The sequence below is a fragment of the Bombyx mori genome, chromosome 18, assembly GCF_030269925.1.
Source record: "Bombyx mori chromosome 18, ASM3026992v2".
In the NCBI taxonomy this organism is placed as follows: Eukaryota; Metazoa; Arthropoda; class Insecta; order Lepidoptera; family Bombycidae; genus Bombyx; species Bombyx mori.
The window spans coordinates 10137690-10156303 of NC_085124.1; the positions used below are offsets into that span (position 1 = coordinate 10137690).

Sequence of the window (18614 nt, forward strand, 5' to 3'; positions counted from 1 at the left end):
TTCATGACGTAACGGTCTTTGCATAAAATTTTGCTGTTGACACCATTTAAGGCTCAAGTTTTTTTCCAAATTTTTTTTTTCGATGTAAAGTTTATTTCTCTTTAATAAACTCCGAGTATTTTTTTTTATTGCCGTGTAGGCAGAGGTGCATACGGCCCACCTGATGGTGAGTGGTTACCGTCGCTCATGGACGTCAGCAATGCCAGGGGCAGAGCCAAGCCGCTGCCTACCGTGTTTGTTTCTATTATCATGAAATAAACTTCATTCACAAATCATAATTTAAATGTGTAGTACTTAGACTCTCGTCTGCAGTTCGAATCTTTTGTGTTTTGGTTTAATACGGACTTTCTTCACTCTCATTGTTCATTGAAAAGTGTGAATAAATAACGCACCATCAAAAGTGTATTTAGGTCCGATCTTAAATGAGTAATTCATTAAATTTATGACACATGAAATGAACTAACAGAATAACATGTTGTGTGCGTTACGCACGTTAGGTTGTAAAAGGAAATATACGATCGTTGAGTGCATTAGTTCAGAGCAGAAAGTTCTATAACCCCGAACGAGTGAGAATCCCCGTGGAGTAGACTCGCCCCCTGCCGCTTAATTCCACATTCCACTGCATACAGTCATGCTCAGTTATTCAGTCGAGTTCCTTCATAAAACTTATGAGTTTGTTTTATTAACTTGTTTATGCGCTGACGCTAATTGTGCCGCAGTCACAGGAATTTAGTAAGCCCTGACTCATCTTTAGATACTCTAAGCATTATTAGATTCATAATCCCAAAAAGGTTTACTTATTATAAATAATAGTTTAAAAAAAACCTAAAAAACACGCTTTATATAAGATTCGACTAAAAGATAGAAAATAAATTTTAATAAATTTAAATTAAAAATAGTGTAAAAAATATATTTTATTGTAAAAAAAGCGTTATTTATTTTTCATTTTTTAGTTGAATTGAAATTTTTTTATATTTTTTTCAATATTTTTTTAAATATTGAATTGTCATCGTGTCTCGATAAATCTACAAAGTTTGAAATCAGGCCGTTTAAAGTGGGTCAAAATCGCGTCTAAAGGAGTCAGTTACAAACATACATACAAGTGTAGCTAATATAAGGCGTGTAAAAATTACATTTTCTGTTCATATATTTACCGTACGTAGTCGGTAGGTAGTACGGAGTCGTTTATCTATGTCGCCATATTGCGATGTCGCTATTTTCACGGATTTTTTTGTAATCGATACAGTTCCATATTCCTAATAACCTACACAATTTTTTGGTATTTCTCTCGACAAAATATTTCATTTATACCTAAAACATGTACATCTCATAGTCCAATAATCGTCAGCAAACGTGCTCTTAACGCGACGACAGCTCCGTAATCATCTGGTAAGCATTCGTTCGTAAAAGCAATATTTCTTGCGTACAATGTGAAAGTACGGCTTATTACGTCAGCAACTATTTGTCACGAGTGTGTACAGGAAAAGGGAATATTCGTTGGAAGAAGCCTTTCAAAGTTTTATTTATTTCGGGTCGACGCTATGAACTTTTCGAAGGCCATTTAGCGTTGCATGGAGCGACGTAAATGTTAACTTTCTTAGATAGATTTATAGATACTTTTTGGTTGATTTTTTTTTAATATAAAATTTAAAAATAACAGAACCTCGATTAGCCGTTTCTAGACAGATTTTGTGCTGCAGATGATCTTAAGTTCTAAGAGTCCATAGATACGATAATGTAAAAGATATTGCACATCGCGAGATTCTTTGTTTGGAATAACATTTATACTGGCTCTAAAACTACAACTGATGAATTCCTTGCTGTGAAATATGCACATTTACAGAGTGACATTTTAAATAAATAGGCAAGTACGAGTAGTAGTAGTATTAAATATTTCTAAAAAGATTATTAAAGTAAGACGTCCTATTGTTTACTGTTCAAGTAGTGCAAGTGGCACAATGGTGTGGTGCAAGTGTAAGTGCAAGTGCAAGTGGTGCAAATCGTAGTGATGCGATTTTATGAGTTCAAAATCTGAATTATTTTTTCTTTTTTCTGCGTGTTGACGAGATACTTCTACGATGAAAGGGTGTTAATACGTAATAAAATCGAAGCCGTGAATCGAATTCATTTATTTGCAAATATACCGGAGTTGGGTGAACTTGTAATGAAGGCAATGACAACTGAGTATTTCTGTCGCGCAATGGCTCTATGGGCTCTGGCTTGAAATGTATGAGAATTTTCGACCACATCTCTTCGGCCCATTTAGACAATCAAAACCTCAAACTGAATACCTAGGATAAAGAAGCGCGCGCATAATCGTATTTTGTTATTTCACAGTTTAAAGCAAATCTTTACACGTGTTCCTTGGTCCGTTACAAATCCTTAAACAGGGTTGTGCTGTATACGAAAACCTTTTAAATAGATTTGTTTTTGTAGCGATGGAAAAATTGTTTCACCGCCTACCTGATGTTAAACAGGCACTGCAGCCCGTGGACATCATGGGGCGAATGACGAATGAGATCTGTCCTTCAAATCGGAGTACATCACAGCTTCGCGGTAGAACAGATACAGTTCTACCACACCAGTAAAACGCGATACATACATATTGTATACAGATCTGGTTTCAATTGGAATAGGATACATGTTTGAACAGAATAAATAAATATTCACTGTCTAAATTTCACTGAATTGCCTTAAACTCCTTTGTCTAATTTTGGACATAAGTGTATTCAAATCTGAAAAATAATTAAGTTTCTAGAATCGCCTTGTTATAAAAATTATTTCAACCCTACACTCGCGAACGGATACACACTGTTATGAAATCTTACATGTGCTTTGGTTATTACGCAACCGACTTATAAAATTACAATGGTCGCTCTCACATGTGTTAAGTCAGTTAATGAAAAACAATAAAATATAATTAAACATTTGATCATGTCGCATGTCGGGAATTTACCGAATAGGACATGCTCTTCGTGAAGATTACGATTTTTGTTTAATAATGGGATTTTGATAGAAAACTTATTTTTCTGTTTTTATAGCATCGAAGTATTTTCGTACATAAGCTGTCAATAAAAGTAAACAATTAAGAAATTTGTAAGTCAATGTGCTTCACGTGCATAATTATGTAATAGACATTTTTATGTAATCGAAAAAATTATTTCAAATCACCCTACAAAGTAACTGTACTAGTACACTCTTTACAATTGAAGACATGAGTGGATGAAGGGGATATGATACAATTTGTTAATTTTGAGAAAACGGTCAATCAGCTTTTAATAATAATAATAATCATAATAATTTAACTCTTTATTTAACAACTTAATATGTACAGAGTAAACTAATAAAACAAAAGTCGGTGATATAAATCGGCTTTTGTTACTTTTGTTACTTCTTTTTGAGATATTATGCGTTTGTGGATGTTATTTTAATTATTTTAAACGTACTTATGCCCATACATATCTCCTTCATCCACTCCAGAGTATTGTTGTTTGGAATCATTTAAAATTAAAGAATACGTTAAGTGCCCATGGCACTTTCATTCAACACATGCAATTTCTAAAAATAGCCTTTATTCCCGCAGTTTTAAGGTCTAATATGGTTTAAAGGCACATAGCACCTTCATTCAATATAAAAACTCAAACTTCTTAAAAATTGTACTTAACCCCTTCGTCCATTCATGTCTTCAACTATTCTTTATAATAATCTTCTTATAATAATCTTCTATCTTTTTATTTCGAAAATCGAATTACTTTTTTCGAATAAAAAAATTAACAACAAAATTCAAAAAGGTCGTATATCACCACATATTGTAAGAAACGTTTGCTTCTTTCATTCATGACACAAATATGTTTACGACTTCCCATCAACAAACCCTTTGTATTGAGATTTCGTAATTGAAAGAAAATTTAAAATAGAACGTTCTTTGTTCAAAAATAGACCGTTGGAAGTTTGGCATTGAACAAATTACTATACAACGCCATCGCTTCACATTTTGAACTTAAGATATTTAACGGGCACACAAAATAATACTAATGTTACGAATACATTACAATACATAATGTTGTCTTTTTAGAAACATATTCATATTTTCTTCGATATCTTCTTCTTCTATATATATAAAAATGAATTGTTGTTCGTTAGTCTCGCTAAAACTCGAGAACGGCTGGACCGATTTGGCTAATTTTGGTCTTGAATTATTCGTGGAGGACCAGAACGGTTTAAAAAATAAGAAAATGATCGGAATATATTTAAAAAAAAAAGTTTAAGTTTATTTTATACAAAAGTTTAGGTCTTTTATTTATCGACTGAGGCACTACGTAGTCTGCCGGGTCAGCTAGTTTATTTAATAAAATACGACTTTATTCACACAGTTATATAGATGGTATTTGAGTATTAAGCAATCGAATCGATTACAATAAGTTTATCTAAATAATACTTATGAATGATTCATGCGTTTTGTAATTGTTATAAATAATTTTTATCACGTATTCTCTCGGTGCTGACTCCGGACCTTGACAAGGAATGTTGCATAAATAACTTCTTATAATGAAATAGCTTCAAGTGAATTAAAAATACTTACAATAAGCCTATGTTTGATGATTTTTATAAAATCTTTTTATTTAAATCAACTTCAAAATCTTCAAATGAAAAAAAGAACAGCAAGAACGAATGTGCCAACAATTCAGTTCTTTGCAAAATCTATTTTATATAATATGTTATAGTATAAGATACTGACTCTGCTAAATTAATCTTATTTAGACATATTGCCTTTCAATCCAAGGAACTTACTAATTACAAAAGCGATAAAATATATGAATTAAATCACTCTCAAAACTGCTTTTTAAAAAGATTCATACTAGGAAAATGGGTTAACGGCAAATCAATCAACTGCTCTGTAAATTATTACAAACAATCTATGAAATTGAACACTAATTAATCATTCCAAAAAATATATCCGGAGTTGTTAACTTGAAATTACTTTCATTAACAAATTACAATTAAATCATTTAAAGTCTAAAATTCGTTAGGAAATGAGGATGCAGTCGTAAAACAGATCAGTAATATCCTGTCTGCGGTGAAGTATAAATAAATAAATAAATATTTACTAACGATCACGCCACGTTAACTGGTCCTGTGATAAGTTCGTAAAGAACTTGTGTTACAGGTACCAGATAACGGAAATAAATGTAAGATTTTTATTATACACATACATATATTTAATATACATCCATAACCCTGGAAAAGACATTATATTTATCATACAAATATCTTCCCTTGGCGGGATTCGAACCCGCGACCCCCTTATGTAGTGACCATGTCACTTACCACTACACCAGACGGCCGTTAAAATGTGAGTTAGCTTGCTCGTTTTTCGTATAAATGTGAGTTAGCTTGCTCGTTTTTTGGTTTTCTTTTGTACCATCCACTCACACATAATTTTGTACCTAAACTAAATAAGTGTATGAACTTATATGAATGCTTTTGGGAATACCTATCGTTTCAGTTAAAACACAAAGCTAAGCTATACCTTCTATGAGATAAGCCAAAAATACATTTGCGAGTGCAATTATTCAAAAAATTTGCATTTATTTATTTCTTCATTTAACGCCTAGTATTTGGCATCCAATTTTAAGTATCAAATATCTTTTACAAAAATCTAATATGAGCGAACCGCTTATTATTAAACGCGAGTCTGAGTTAAAATTGTAGTCGCCTAAATAATTTTTTAACATTTGAAAAGGGTCAATCTTGTAGTATCTTAGAAAAATTATTTAATTTATTAGAATGCATCCAGTTCACGCAGATATTTTTTTTCAAATGAAGAGTATTGTGAATTGTAAGTATCGGCTTTTGATATTAATAGAAATGTTACATATTACCGATTTTCAGTTGAATATGTCTTCATTTTGTTGTATGTACCTGAAACCACAAACAAATTTATGAGCATACAATGCATGTGTACACAAAATAATAAGACAGATCACATCGATATAAATTTGCATATGAGTATTTACAAAAACTAATCTTTAATAATAAAACTGACAGATTTTTATTCAAACTAGTGTAACATCATTCTATTACTTGTTTAGCTTAAATTTAATTTGACTATTCAAAATTGTAAAAGTGATACTCGTCAAATTTAACCGAAATTAACCGAATCGCAAGGTTTGATTTATATAACATAATTTATCTATTACATTCACGTGCGTGCTAAGATATAAAAAATCAAGAAACTCCATGCTCAGCAATAGAAGACTGATAGAGATCGAATTTCTGAACATGCCGGCATCCGAACGACGATTTGCAGAGTTTTATTGCGATTGATGTGCGTCGATAAGCCGACCCCACGTACGGCTGTCCAATTACTTACCCCGCGTGAGGACGGAAACTTATCTTAATTCGATCTAAAGAACAGCACTATCCAATGCTTTTCTATCGAGTTACATTATTTTTGCGATGCATGTTGTTGTGTCGTGTATTGATATTCACGATTTATCTATTCGATAAAGAAAAATCGATTATCTGATAAAAAGTCTGGCCTTGAGAAAGCGTCTAGCATTTAGAAATTGATCATCTGGAAGTAGTTGGATAACCGTTATCATTCAATTTACCATCGACTAATTTATTACTGCATGACAAACGCAGCGCGTATACAGTAATAAAGGGCTTCAAATATGGGACACGTACTTGAGTAAGCAAGAAACATATATGGTGTCTCCTAAGGTGAAAACAAACTGAAAAAGCACTTTTATAAAAAAAAATGGAAAACACTTCGTACCATGCCCACCACCAATTTTGGAACAAAAGTGCAAAATGCCTCATGATTTAGCACTTTTATAAAAATAGAAAGATTATCGTATCAATTCGACAAACAAAATTCCAAGTGTACTTAAATAGAAAGATGTATTGTTATGTTGACTTGATAAAAATGATTTATCATTCCCTTTCCCTTTCAATCTGTAAGTTTCCTTTGATAAATGCATGCTCGGGATAACTCTTATTTTATCGGCTATACGGTCTTTTGGTGTTTTTTCTCCATATTTTTTCGTATCAATATTGCGCATCATATTTTTGTATCTATCTCCTTCTATCTCATACCAAAGCCTTCACTTCTCGATCCCTTGAACTGAGTTTATTTTTCTTCTAATATGTTGTGACGATATAGATCACAAAACAAAAGATAATTTACAAATGAATCTCGCTAGCGACATTTTCAAAATAAGCTACCATTTATACAAGTGCTGAATAAGAACATTAGGACCGTCGGTCTACTGAGTAATTTCACCCGCTCAGTAGAAGCCCTTTGTCGCTTACCTTCTAACGGCCGTCTGGTGTAGTGGTATTTTTAAAATAAGCTACCATTTATACAAGTGCTGAATAAGAACATTAGGACCGTCGGTCTACTGAGTAATTTCACCCGCTCAGTAGAAGCCCTTTGTCGCTTACCTTCTAACGGCCGTCTGGTGTAGTGGTATTTTTAAAATAAGCTACCATTTATACAAGTGCTGAATAAGAACATTAGGACCGTCGGTCTACTGAGTAATTTCACCCGCTCAGTAGAAGCCCTTTGTCGCTTACCTTCTAACGGCCGTCTGGTGTAGTGGTAAGTGACATGGTCACTACACAAGGGGTCGCGGGTTCGAATCCCGCCAAGGGAAGATATTTGTATGATAAAAATATAAATGTCTTTCCAGGGTTATGGGTGTATATTAAATATATGTATGTGTATAATAAAAATATTATATTTATTTCCGTTATCTGGTACTTGTAACAAAAGTTCTTTACGAATTAAGCACGGGGCCAGTTAACGTGGCGTGATTGTTAGTAAATAAAAAAAAAAAAAAAAAAAAATGAGCAAACAAAATTTGGAGATTAGCATAAGAGAAAAATGTAAGTAATAAGCTCTAGAGTAATGATCTAGTTTGAAACACAATATTTGAAAGTAAAATTTCAAGTATGGTCACCTCTAAATCTGTTACTATTTTAGGAATATTCAATTTCTTTATTTGCATTTGCATGTGAATAATCGAACTCACCACCTTAACCCACCTTATCCCTAAACTGAATTAGAATTACATTCTAAGCGCTTTAACACATGAGGCAAATTACTTTTGTAATTATTATTTAAATTAGTCTTCTTCACCCAAAAAAAGAACACGTGACAAAGAGGATCTCGACTACAAATCCGGTAGCCCATCGAGTTTTTAATCAGGAAACTCAAATTAGGTTTGTCGATGTTTACAGATTCTAGTTACATTCTTACATTTAAGAGCTAGATACGCTTTACCATGTACAGACATTAAAAATAAGTCTTAGATAAATTAATTATCTATATGTTAATTGAAAGTTATTATTACTTTAAAGTAAGTCAAGTCTTCTTCTTAATAAGTTTTAATGACATATTTGAAAGGCACAATATATTATTTACCGGGTTTTAGCGTGGTATTTTGTTTTCATGAATTTCCAATATTTCAGCACTAGTCACAGCCGATAAATGTACTGAAAGTATTGAGGACTCGTTAACTTAAAAATTTTGGTAAAAACCCGTTTACTAATAGTTTAAATAAGATTTTAAATGTGAATAAGTTTACCGCTAAATACGGTATTATTTTTATCTATTTATGAATTTAATGGAATGTTTCATCATTGTTTTCATAAATTTCAAAACGTCTGATTAATTTGATAATATCCAGTAATATAACTAATACTACTAATACTAATTAATTATTAAACATTACACTAATTTTATTATTTTGGACTCCTAGGTTACTAGGATAAATAGTACTTTAATATAACCAATTAGGCACATACAATCTACAGGTTGACGTTAAATAGTTATATTCTTTATCGACCTGAAAAATTCTCACCGTTGAAGCTTTTAACTTGAGCTTGCTTTTAAATATTTTAAACTATAATATAGTATAGTTACTATATAGGTAAAGTATATAATATAATATAGTATAGTGTATGATAAAAGTAAAAAAAGATATAATATGTAGTATAACAGCGTTTGAGGCTTTAATTATACTCCAGGCTTAGACGATGCAATGCATTAGCAATGTTTGCCACTTACGATCAGTTGGACCATGAAGTCAGAATTGAAAGTAAGCCATTATGAAACCTTTTATTTAGATATGTGATTTAGTCAGTGTTAGACGCAGCTTAGAGGTAAAAGACAAAAAATATTTAAAGTTATATTGTACATTTATATTTAAAAATTTCATTCTGAATACAGAATCTTTCACTCATGTACTTGGTCGGTTTTATATAATATTTCAGTGAAAGAAACTTTATGAACATTTTGATAGTTTGATTTTCTTTGGTCACCGTCCGTTGTCTTCTAGCTCCAACATTTAGAAACGATACAAAGCCGGCATATCCTACTATGAAGTCACAACACTACAAATATTTCTTCAGTCTTCTTAGAAGATATCTGTTATAAAATATTATCATAAAAATGTTCAAAAGTACCCTTCAAAAGTTTAAAGTACCGACATCTTGTAAACGTCATGGCACCGAGCTCCAGTACTATCGTGGATTTCAATTTTCCGGCTGATTTATTTGAGGATGAGTTAGATAAGCTTCGGGCGAGACCGAGAGACGTATACGGCGCCCTATAGTTGTGTGGGGCGTGACTAAATGTTTGTCTATTTCTGAAACTTAGAGGTCAAATGTCCAAAAACTTTCTACTAATATGATGAGAATCATGAAAAGAAACATTTTCTAATTAAAATTTCAAGTTTCGCCGTCGCATTTTCGTTGGTGCTTGAGTATTTTCAAGTTTACCCTCATTTAAGAAGAAAAAAATTCTATTACTAATGAAGAGTCTTCTTCATCTATATATATAAAAATGAATTGCTGTTCGTTAGTCTCGCTAAAACTCGAGAACGGCTGGGCCGATTTGGCTAATTTTGGTCTTGAATTATTTGTGGAAATCCAGAGAAGGTTTAAAAGTTAGATAAATATGAAAATGCTCGGAATTAAATAAAAATAACAATTTTGTTTTTCCTTCGGACGGATTCCTTTTGTTTGTTTTAAGTTTATTTTATACAAATAGGTCTTTTATTTATTGATTGAGGCACTACGAAGTCTGCCGGGTCAGCTAGTTAGTAATAGATTTTTTTCTTCTGTTTTCTCATGTCTATGCATATTTATACTTAGGGGCATATTTAAAAGCCTCCTTATATGAGAGGCGGGCGCTTAAAGCTCGCTCTAATGAAACATAACGAAATACGGAAAATAGGCTGGGGAAGAAATTCGATACATTCCGAATTGTATTGCATAATTATCTGAGACTCGATCCCCTTAAGAATCGAAATAGGGTGTTCCGATATTTCGAATATTTAATCAAAAGAAGTCAGATTAATCAAGTGAGCCTCCGTATTCGGAACAAATAACAGGACAGGTACCAGAATTCAATTTTCCATTCGAATAATTTCGGATACGTTTATTACAAAGTCCCTTGAATGTTCCGACAATTTTGTTATTACGGATTATTAGGTATCGACTTAATCGAGAATTGCTTTTCGTATCAAGTTATTTTGAATTTCTGATATAACTGATACTACAAAATCGAATATGATTTCAAATGAAAACATGAGTATCGTAATTTTATAACTAGCAAAATAAAGTTTTATATAAAGATATAATTTAGTTTAAAAACTACATCAATGCGTTTTTACAGGAAGCCAAACTAAAAAATCACCACGAGAGAATATTAAAATAAACTTTAATAAATTTAATACACCATCGAACCCTGAAACTTGTGCAAAATTTGTATTACTTGCACTTGAGGATGTTGAAAATTAAGCTGAAAGACTCCGTTAGATGGATATTCAAGATAATAAAAACGTAGTGACGAAGCCAATAGATGCAGACTTCTACTCAGTGCATTTTGCCTAAGTTAAGGGAGCAAGCCCAGCCCACATAAGGGCAGGACGAATAAATTCGTTAAGGCGACCCGCTTTCACGCGACAAAATAAAAATAGACGGCAGGTAATAGCTTTTGTCCTATTCATAGTAATTTGCTTTCACCGGTTTTGATTGCTTGTCGATGCCCATTCAAAATTTTGCGGTTCGCTTTTTAATGTTTAGCAATTGAACAATGACTGCTGTAATTACTATGTACGTCGGATCGATGATAATATTGTTTTTTCCTAATTTCCGAGAAAGTATTTTCTGTGGGTTAACTTTCTAAATTATCAAATTTCAATTTTACGACTTTCAATATCTGCATAGTATAGCATCATCTTACTAGGTAAGTTGTACAACAAAAACAATTTTTATTCTTTGTTACTCTAACTAGAGTAATAAATAACTATTTCGTTTGATTTATGAAATTTATTTTAATTTATCTTCCTGACGATCTTTGCAGCATTCAACTCGGCTCAGGATCGGCTGTCATTGCAAGAAAAGACGCAGAAAGGAGAGATTTTATATTGTTTGGATAATTTAAAAAATATGACAAGTATTATTTTGTTACAAAATCGTTGATTGTTATTTTGATCAGAAAATACAACTTGCATTTGGAAATTACTTGCATGGGAGAGTACAGCACGACAATTGACAAAGCCAAATCGACATTGAATGATCAAATTGAAAATGTTACCCAGCAAGTACTATAGTTACGCTAATTTAGGATTCAGTATATTTAATTTAAGCTTAAATACTTTAATATCTAACGAAGGCTTTTGGCTCACCAACAAAAGGAAACTAGTCTGATCTATTGTTTACCAAACTGCGTCAACCAACTGACCATAGCGTCTTTTTATTTTACCGTTTTTTTTTTGTGGATTCATTTATAAATTTAAAATGATTTTCTATTGTACGCGTGTAGTAACATCGTAAGGTCATGTTTCATAACAACCAATAATACGCTCCATTGAAAATATACTACGAATAAAATACAATATCGATTCATGCAACAAGCACATTCGTGATAAACGTACCGTGAAAATGTTAATGTAATGCATAATTTGTTATAATTATGTCACGTTCATTTCGTAATTTGACAAGCGGTTTGCTCTTGTGCCATATTAATAACTGTAATGTCCGCAATTTGATGTTTTTTTAATTTTATTGTAACGAATATTCATCATCGAATTAGACCATAGATGCTTTAATGCGCTAATATATTTTATTATTATTTATACGTATTCCAAACCTTAGTCAGAATTTTTTGTCAGAAAAGTTTAATGATTATGATACTGTATTTCTTAGCAACATTAGAATGGAGTGTAATTGAAGAGAATATAAGACTTACATTTGATGAAGCTAAAGGCTGAGAAAGATGAAAATGATAATTATAAACAGATATGTCATTTGAAATAGCACCTTCTGGTAGTTTTTATTTTGCTGAAATGGAAAAAAGCAACTAACAAGTCACTGTCACAGGTCATATTTGGGTCCCAGAGTTACTCAACGTGAGTAAGTTTCTTTCAAACGAGAACACATATCCTTTTCACGGTAGAACGTACTGTCGCAAAGGCTCTCTAGAAGTTTAGTAGTGTTTCAGGTCTTCTCAATGTCTATTTGACACAGGGGAGATTTTTAGGTATAATGGTTTCAGATTACTAGCCAACCAAAAGAAATATGTTGCGGAAATGTTTCTTTTTAACATTTCAAATGTTTAATGCGTTAAACTGCAAAATGCCACACAAAACCACGAAAGAAATAATAAATTGCTCATAAACAAAAACAATATCATTACCAAACGTCTGAGTTTCAGGTGAATTGTAATTTATTCAAACAACCGAGCTGAAATAATGTGTTCCGCCAATATCAATCAATTTAACGGAAATTGGTTTAACCCTCGAAAACATGTTTTTCATAAAGTCTCCGCCCCAGCATAATATATGTATATTGTATTATTAAGCTGCAAGTACAATGGGTGCTACAATAAATTTTGATACATTATCTTCGGTGTTCTCGGCATTCGTGAATAATGTTTTCCAGTTAGGAAGAATATAAGGAACGAGTTATAACATTTGCATTTAGATCGCTTTGACCCTGCCACGGTTGAGGCAAGCCTTTTGTTGTCCAAAATTTGAAGGTTACTAGACCGTATATTGAGAAAGATTATTAATCACAGACCTACAAATACTGATAGTAAGGGTTTATCTAATAATACATGTCGGTTTAACAAAGTATGTATTTTGTAATTTTTTGTATAGCCGTGAAATTAAGGAACAGTTGATTCTTCAAAATTCAATGTTGCCACTGATTTAAATGAAAAGAACCCAAATTAATGGATGACCAATTTAACAAAAAATATGTAAAATATTTGTTCACTTAGGTACCGAACAAAGAGTTTTTGTTGTGAGTGAGCTCGTAGAATTTAGAACGCCGCCTATTTATGCTGTTAAGCAAAATAGGCTCCAATCTAAAAGGCAGTATGGACTTTTATTTAATGCAACTAAGAATTCGACATAATGAATTCAGTGTGATGCGTTCTATGGGCCCTGTTACCGTCTGCTATCGTAAACACCTGTTGGGCCGAGACCTTGTGCATATCTAATCTACCTAAGGTACCAAAAATATTTTTTAAGTCATTCTTGTTCTTTGAAAATTGTTGATTTTATGTCTGAGAAAATCCATCACATCAACAACTGAAACACATCGATCTACTGCTATAAAAAATTAAATAACAAAAAATTAATGGTGACTTAGCATCACATAATATTGTTTAATTTTTTGCCCTCTGCTACAATTCCAACATCGACCACTAAATTGAGTTATTTTACGAGAGAACTGGACACTTTTTTAATAATACAGTAAAGAGTTTTTTAGTCATTCTGAAAGGCCGTCTTCGAACGACAAATAATGACAAAAAAGTCCAAATTATCTTAATAGCAGGACTGAGGCGGCGACCACCCGCAGTCTACACGCCACACAACAATTAAGACGTTAAAATTTGATCTCAGAAATGTTTGTTGGAATAATAATGTTGCTCATGCGTTGATACTGCTGGTGTTAGCCAAGAATTTCAATGACTTCATTTTCAAATTAAAAATCGGTTGTCTGTAAAGTCGGTTTACTGACGATAGTTGAACGTGACAACGTCATAAGAAAATACTAACGGAACGGTTTCATTTTTCAAAAGAAAATTTTAATTTCATTTGTTTGATAGATATTTTGTTTGGACAATTGACATCACATTCACTTTTCACTGAACTTCATACTTGACGAAAACATGTAAATGTATTATTGTATAGCAACTGTCCACGCGGATTCATCGCTCACTCAAGTAGGAGAGAGACAGATGTCGAACGCAGGAACGCTGCCGATTGTGCCTCTTTGTCGCTCGTTGCGCGCTCTCGCTTGCACTTCAAGCCTTAAATGGAACGCCTCAGAGCGAGGTAACGCCGCATGAATCATGTTTTTTCGAGCGTGCAGTCGGCTCCGTCGAATTATAAGACGTTGTCACGTCAAAAACACGTTACAAAAATTAGTTTAAGAACCACTGACAGATTACAACGACGTCACGATATTTTTTTGTGTGCTTTCTCTATCTATTAAATTAACTTCTAAAAAAATTATCTGATCTTATAATACATTAGAATAAAGTGCATCTTGTAATATGTACTTATATACCTAATTTTGACTTTGATTTTCACACTATTACAGAGAACCATAAACGCAGAACTGCAAAATCACAAATTAATTATAAGATAAAATAAAGTAAACGGAATTAAACGAATAAGATATTAATTTGCAAACTTTTATAAATACGGCATTACAGAAGTCTATTCTTTGGATACCCATAATAGCTGTATAAAATCGCTCATAAAATGCATTAGAAAGCTCAAAATAGATTAAGGAATAATAAAACCAATAAAAGGCAGTTCTAATGACCGCTTGAAAAGTCCAAAATCTCCAACGAATCTAACATTAAGTTGTCAATAACAACATTTCTTGTGTCATCAATACTCATTCAACATTAAAATGAAAATTCACCACAAAAATGTCGACATCTGTCACCAGGCTTCATAATTTGTTATTTATTCGTCGAGGGGTATATCAAAATTCTGCGTGTGTCTTCGCAAGGGTAAGAAAGATACAGGAAGGCCTCCCGTTATGGTAAACACGATCGCATCCAGCACGCCACCCAAGGAGATATTGTATGGCGCTATTACAGTTTTTGTTCGTATGTATATTAAATTGAGAATGTTTAGTAATGAGAGGTAATTATTTGAGTGTTGCGGTAATATCGTTAATATAGAGTGTATGGTCACGAATGCGTTTAGATTCCACAACAAAAGCAAGTCGAATGAGTGCTCGTCCCTTAGGAAGTGGATTCACAGTGCAATTAAATTACTGGTGGTAGGACCTCTTGAGTTTACTGGTGGTAGGACCTCTTGAGTCCGCGCGGGTAGGTACCACCGCCCTGCCTATTTCTACCGTGAAGCAGTAATACGTTTCGGTCTGAAGGGTAGGGCGGCCGTTGTAACTATACTGAGATCTTAGAACTTATATCTCAAGGTGGGTGGCGCATTTACGTTGTAGATGTGTATGGGCTCCAGGAACCACTTAACACCAGGTGGGCTGTGCCTCGTCCATACATCTAAGCAATAAAAAAATATAAAAAAATTCTATTTAGTTTCTATTGACATAACGGAAGACTTTATACACTGTGATTTACAAAACCACAAAGACAAAGATTTTGGGCAGCAGCTGCTTGAGCCATAATGGCAAGAAGTGTGACGCTTCCAGCACTGGTGATATACCCAAGTTTTTATCCAGTCAATTTCTGCCATCGTGCATTCGGAATTTAAGGATGTGACAGCCGCTTCACTATAGAATTGTGTTTTCGACCTCAAGTTTTTATTTTTGTCTTTTTTTTTTATTGCCATTGTAGGCAGACGATCATACGGCCCACCTGATGGTGAGCGGTTACCGTCGCCCATGGACTTCAGCAATGCCAGGGGCAGAGATAAGCCGCTGCCTACCGTTACCGCTTTTTATAGCACATATTTTAAATGTAGGTTTATCTTTACAAATAATCTTTAGAGTCTTAGAAAGTAAAGCAATACCAAGTCCGTGCCCAATTGAATAGCACAGTGTACTGTCAAATGAACCGTCGTAAGGCGATCGCGCGGAAACATGACTGCATCCGAATTTCGAGGATGCAATTCGCCTCTCTCTCTCGCGATCTCTACTGAGCTGGCCTTTGTCAAGCGCTATTGTAACACGATTCACGTATTCCATTCACAAACGTACACCGAACTAAACAGGTTTACCTTCACAGGAATGTGAAAATTTAGATTTCATTGCAAAATTCAGCAGTGAGACTTTTTATGAACATTGAAATTACAATGCATTCTTTTATTCTGTTGCCGCTTACAGTTAATATCAATTCAGGCTATACAATACGACGACCCAATTTTTTTAAAATTCTAATCTTGAAGCCTAAAACAATTTATCTATATATTAATACGAGAAGGAAAAACTTTGTATCCCTTTTTACGAAAATTGCGCGGACGGAAGAGTATGAAATTTCCCACACTTATAGAGAATATAGAAAAGGAGTGCAGAATGTTAATGTTTTTTAAAATTATGCCTAAGAAATACATTAGATGAATAAAAAAAACATTACACACACTGCCATGTATTTGACGCACACACGCATGCATATATAGGATCGGAGTAGACATTATCATGTACAAATAAAATTTTATAAAAACACATTAATATTTTACCAACCAGCTTGACATAAAAGACAGAAATAGCATTCGCACTAAAATAACGGCTGCTTCAAATCGGATGCATTCGTTTTTGGCGGCATAAGCTGACAGCATGATCATATACTATGCAGACTCACAACTACCGCTACAAAAACTAAAATTGAACCCCGAAATGTTTTTTTACGATTGAAGAATTACTAGTGGCCCAAAGGCCTTTCCAATTTAACCAGGATCGACCGATGGGCGAGCACGGGCACAGACAGGAGGAGCCCTAAAATGGTTAGTCACGGTATCAACGTTGTCAATTAGCTCCATACAAGCCCTTCTTTCAATTAATAACACAAAAAAAAATTAAATAAAAATAATTAAATTAATTATAAAAATCTTAGACAACATACCTACATTTGCCATTGCTTATTCTGTTAGTAAAGACAGAGATTAACTTACATTTATTACGGTAAATTTCACATTATTACTCTGATTATCAAGAAAATTGAAACAAAACTATAAAATTAAATATCTTATTACGGTTCCGGCAAACTTCATTAACCTGTCTACAATGGGCTTGTTAATTACATTTCCTTCATCGTGAACAAAACAAAGCGCTCTTTAAACCATTTTATCAATCTTTACCAAAACAAAAGACTTAACTTTCTAAGTTCAATAAATTCACTTATCTAGATGGGAAGACGAAGGAAAGCTTTCGAACGTTCGCGTAGCCAAGTTCTATTTTCATTGTCTCAGAAAGCCCCGCTGATCGGCGCAAATTGATTTTTAAGGAGAAAGTGTGTTTTAATTTAGTGAGAGGCTAATCTACCTTTGAATCCATCAGTCGGTTACACGGTTCATAGGTATTTGTAATATTGAAACACCTTCACTGATGCTGTGATAGCTCCCTTTGAATAGATTGCTTTCTGCATTAAAAAAATATTTACCTGTATACGTAAATGACCTTTACTTTGTTTAAACATCAATAGATATTAATTAAAATTGAAAAAACAATGTTTGCTTCACAGTATACTCGAAATTATGCACAAACGCTGCTTTCGTGTTCGTTTTTAAATTTCCATTACAATTATTCAATGAAGTTAGAGACTAGTGTGGAAAAAAGTTGCGAAACATAGTTAAAATAGGTTTTGTTTTCCCAGCAACTAAATAATTTGTACCGTGATAAAATGAACCCACAAAAATATTATGTACTCACCTCAAATAACGTTTCTTCGTAATTTGCATCAGTTGGAACTAATTTTTAGTTCACAATTTTCCACCGAAAATTGAGGTTAATTTAACTTTGTTCATTTTGAATGAGCATTAATAAATTAAATACTTGGCATTCTTTTTTTTAAACAGAAGATACTTTTTTTCAATTGACGATTGTCGGATAAGTACATACATATATTGATATAGAACAATAAATTTGACATTTTAATTTTGTTAATATTTTTAAGGGCGCCTTTTAAGCAAGTCACAAAAAGAAACTAATGTTGCATAGGCAACGTAAAGGAGTGTCATATGGCATATTTATGAACTTTCACAAAGTGCGTAAATGAATTAAAGAGTAATATAAAGAAACGATAAGATTCACGAAAACCGTGTACCGGTTTGGTTTGATCAAAATGCGCATAAATCAAAACTTTAGGCAACACAAGGGACCCTGAAGGAATGACGCATTCAATCACCGAAACCTTCCCTACAGTTGTTCATCTTGTTTTTGTTTGGGTTATTGATGAAGCAGAAAAGTAATGTACTTTTAAAGTAAATAAGTTAAGTTCTTTTTTCTATCGCCACCGAAAGTTTTAAGCTGAATGCATTTCACATTTGTCGTCGAAATGTGATTTTTTGGAAGACTTTGTAATGAGATCTTTTTTTAATGGTTTGAACAGTTAACGAGCTCGCCTCAAGTTAGGTGGTCATTGGAGCCCAACATCA

General features: G+C 33.1%; 1 protein-coding gene and 1 long non-coding RNA gene across 7 annotated transcripts in view; both read right to left on the reverse strand.

Annotated features, from left to right (window-relative positions):
- Nucleotides 1–18614, reverse strand: part of LOC101743686 (fasciclin-2) — a 134708-nt gene that overhangs the window by 67787 nt on the left and 48307 nt on the right. The gene's annotated exons all lie outside the window — the stretch shown is intronic.
- LOC119629842 (uncharacterized) overlaps nt 1–18614 on the reverse strand; it is a 61740-nt gene that overhangs the window by 21310 nt on the left and 21816 nt on the right. Inside the window, exon 2 of the long non-coding RNA XR_009975558.1 lies at nt 5883–5922. This is a non-coding gene — a long non-coding RNA (uncharacterized LOC119629842). The remainder of the gene's footprint in view (nt 1–5882; nt 5923–18614) is intronic.